At 40.1% G+C, this 3,791-nt stretch overlaps 1 protein-coding gene across 1 annotated transcript in view; it reads right to left on the reverse strand.

The window, feature by feature from the left end:
• The window catches only part of ARHGDIB (Rho GDP dissociation inhibitor beta), a 12,757-nt gene extending 9,715 nt beyond the window's left edge, over window positions 1–3,042 (reverse strand). The window contains exon 1 of the mRNA XM_072420408.1: window positions 2,901–3,042. The gene's annotated coding sequence lies outside the window, so the exon portion shown is untranslated. The remainder of the gene's footprint in view (window positions 1–2,900) is intronic.
• Between the last annotated feature and the right edge of the window lie 749 nt (window positions 3,043–3,791).

Below are 3,791 nucleotides of genomic sequence, written 5' to 3' on the forward strand. Positions count from 1 at the left end.
GAGGTTGGGTCAGGCCAGGATATCAAGTGTCATGAGTGTAACAAACCTTCCATTATTGCCCCTTGTAAGGAGTGTTTACATTACAGAGCTCCTGTTGCATCATGGGAAAAGAGAATTTACCTGCTTCAGATCTATTCTGCCCTCTACAGGGGGAACAGTAACACTCACAGGCTGAAATGAATGCAATGCAACTGTGCAATCATAGCAAGTGGATAAAAAATATGAATGTTACAGATGAGCACAAAGATTTTACAGTAAAACATTTTAATGCAAGGCCTCTAAACATAATAATATTATTTGCTTGTATTATATAGCGCCAACATAATATGCAGCGCTGTACAAACGCCATAGTCATATCACTAGCTGTCCCTCAATAGGGCTCACAATCTAATAATGTCCCTATCAAACGCAAATTTTCAGGGGAAACCAATTAACCTTGCTGCATGTTTGTCTATTACTGTGTTATGTGGGAACAAAAATACACAGTGCTGGCTTTAAAAATGCATTTCCCCTTCTTTACTCTAAATAGCGTTTATTGATTATTGGGTTCCCAAAAGCCATCATTCTCTATGCCAGAGACTTTGGTGGCAATATCTAGTTCAAGGGCTTTGGAAATCACTCATAAAGCTTGTAGATTGCTTTAAAATTCTACTATATTTTAATTTATAATTACTTTTTTTTTCTAAAATAGTTTTTTAATTCAGATGTTCCCATAGGTCCCCCATAGGCAATTTTAGTCACAATGCCATGTTTTGTGCAATATATTTTCTGAAAATGTTAAATATTAAGGTAATAGTTTCTAAAAACAGTAATTTTTCACAGAAACTTCCTCCTCACACCTACTAATACCTTGGTGGTTTATAGACTCACACCGAAACAGCAAAAACACCTTAAAAGGAAATTCTGGGGCCGCTCGTCACACGAACACGTGAAAGTAATATGAAGGCAGCGCAGCTTCTTCCTCTCACTGCTCTGCAGGCGAGGAGAAGATTTCACGTTTGTGATATTTGTGTCACATTGATCACAGATCTGCAGCAATAAATGTCATGACACTAAAATCTAATATCGTGATATTGGTTAATATCACAATATCTGAAATATGCTGACCAATCCAATCCACTGCAGAACACAAATGTACCCAACAGTTATAATGGTGCAAAAATATATGTTATGTTTGACATTTTGGGCTCTATTTATAAACTATTTCCCAAGCTGATTCCTCTGAAATTCACAGAAGGTGAATTCAATGGTCGGATTTTGCTACAGCTCTCCTATTTATACAATGACTCATTCTGCCACCTAGTGGCTTTTCATCAAAAGGGCACAGCTGTCACAATAGGAAATGATTAGCAAAGCAAATTTTATGAGCTAATTGAAAAGGGAATAATTAATAAATAGAGCCATATTTATAAAAGAGGAAATCTGACATTGCCATTTTCTCTGTTCCAAGGACAACTTTTATTTTGGGTTCTCACTTTGGAAAGACATCTTCTCGCTTCCTGTTCCTGTTGTTAATTCCAGCTACAGGAATTAGGAAATTTTCCAAATAAGAGTCAGATGAAAAAAAAAATCACATTGAATGTCATAGAGGAAGTCAACATGTTTCAAGGACCTACCGATCCCCTTTCATCAAATGATGTTAGCCCCTGCCAGTACAAATCTTCATCAGCAGTAAGGAGGTTCACTGCATTCACCCCATTGTGTTCAGATCCATATGCTTGCTGATAAAGATCCCCACCTGTCTGGTGTAACATTTCCTTGCCGCCACCTATAAGCCCTGATAAACAGGGACCGGTGAGGCCCGAAACGCGTTGTAACCTTTCATAGCTATTTTGTTTTGCATTATGCAAATAGAATTTGCTTGAAGTATCTGAGATTTATTGATTTCTTAGAACCCGCCCCTGTTTGTTGGGTTCTGGATGATTTTTGATAACACACAAGAGAACACTTACCAGGCCTGCAGTTATATCCGTGTGTGGTCACAGCTTCCTGACACCTACCTGATCTCCGAATGAAACACAAAACCCCAGAGACTGCTGATAATGGCCCCCAGATCTCTATCTTCTCCTCTACTTTTGAAGGGACCACATGGACTATTTTTGGTGGATGGAACAACTGTGTCAGTATGTACTGCAGTAAGTATATTTTAACTGCTATCTGCTACAGCCAATGATTTTTCCTGACTTGCTGTTGACCTTTTGCATTGGTGCAAACTGAACAAGTTATATTACAATGTTCCACCAATTCAAACGGTAGGTCCCCCCTAGGCTCATTCACCCTATGACATTTTCGGGTGCAGTAAGTTATGTCTCAGCTCCACAGCCAGTCTGAGTTCTTCCGCTGCATTGTAAATAACTAGAATAACAGAAAGGCCCCTACAAGGCTGCATTGGATGGGCAGGGCTGGGAACCCTAGCACTGAAATCCAACTTCTAGAACCTCCAGCATGCTTCAGAAGCCAGCGGTTGGTTGGATCTTGCACTTAATTATTAGTTTTGTGGAGAAATGACCCAATCTGCATCCTCCACACCAAGCTCAATGCTCAGACATAGTGAAAGCACAAAAATAGTAATAGCAAAAAAAATGTTTCATATGGGCAGCGTATGAAATGTAAAATAAAATGTTAAAAATAATGCAAAGTGCAAACCTGCAGGTGTCTCAATGTGAATGATAAATGAAGAGCCCTCCCCCTTCTCACCCTGCAGACACCCCTGAAAGGTGTTTTCTAATTGTTTCTAAATAATAATAAGCAGTCAAATATAATGGGGACCCCCTAAAACCTGCAACCCCCCCCCCCCCAGGTTCTCTGTGGCTATAGAGCTGGCAGTACATGCTGGGTCTTGTAGTTTCTGGACAACAGTGTCCATGAGCCCATAAAAACATATCGGTGAAGGTTCTTACCGTGCTGCCTTCGGTGCCTTTTGCAATAAAGAATTCTTTAATCTGTTTGCTCTGCCTGTCAGTTAAGAGAGGGAAGGAAGCTGGTTAAGCAACCCCCCCTTCTCAAAAACCACATTAACAGGAAGCTGCCACTACACTCCCAGCTTCACTAGTGCAGACTATTAATGAGCATCCTTCGCATGGCCGCACAGAGAAAGGCGGCTGGGGGGGTCAGGAGTGACTGGTTAGAAAGTAAAAGAAAAATGTATTAATGAGTTTGTTGGTTCCTGAAAAAGTGTGAAAAAGACATTAGATTGTAAGCTGTGTGGGGCAGAGACTGAATAGTGTTAAGTCTATGAAAACCTTAAATCTTTATCTTCGTATGTCTGGAACCATGCATTGTTCTATATTGTTTTCTGCAAATTGTTTTTTGTAAATCTGCAATTTTTTTGCCACTAATAACACCATTTCCTGTTGCCAGCTGACAACGCTAAGCCACTGCCTTGTAATTAGCAGCAGAGTTGTCAGATTGCTGCCCATGCTTCCTCAATTAGCAGGTGCAGAAGTCCTAAGGCCAAATCCAGGCCATATTCAATTTAAAAGGCCAATTATGGACTGGCATTTTTTTTTAATTTCTCTTGAATGCGATTGGGCATTGACAGTTAACACAGTTCACTTTGTCCAGTGAAAAGCTTAGGTCAATGGAGATAACAGGGACCAATGTGAACTGACAGTGAACAGTACTACCAACATTCACTTTGTCCGGTGGACAGCTCAGGTCAATGGAGATATCAGGGCCCAATGTGCATTGTATTATCTGACAAAAATTTTTTTTATTGGTGACTTGTGGGAGGTTTATGATCAGATCACTCACACTGACTCTACACAAATTGCTGCAACTTTCTTTGCCCC

The sequence above is a fragment of the Pyxicephalus adspersus genome, chromosome 8 (genome assembly GCF_032062135.1).
Source record: "Pyxicephalus adspersus chromosome 8, UCB_Pads_2.0, whole genome shotgun sequence".
Taxonomy (NCBI): Eukaryota; Metazoa; Chordata; class Amphibia; order Anura; family Pyxicephalidae; genus Pyxicephalus; species Pyxicephalus adspersus.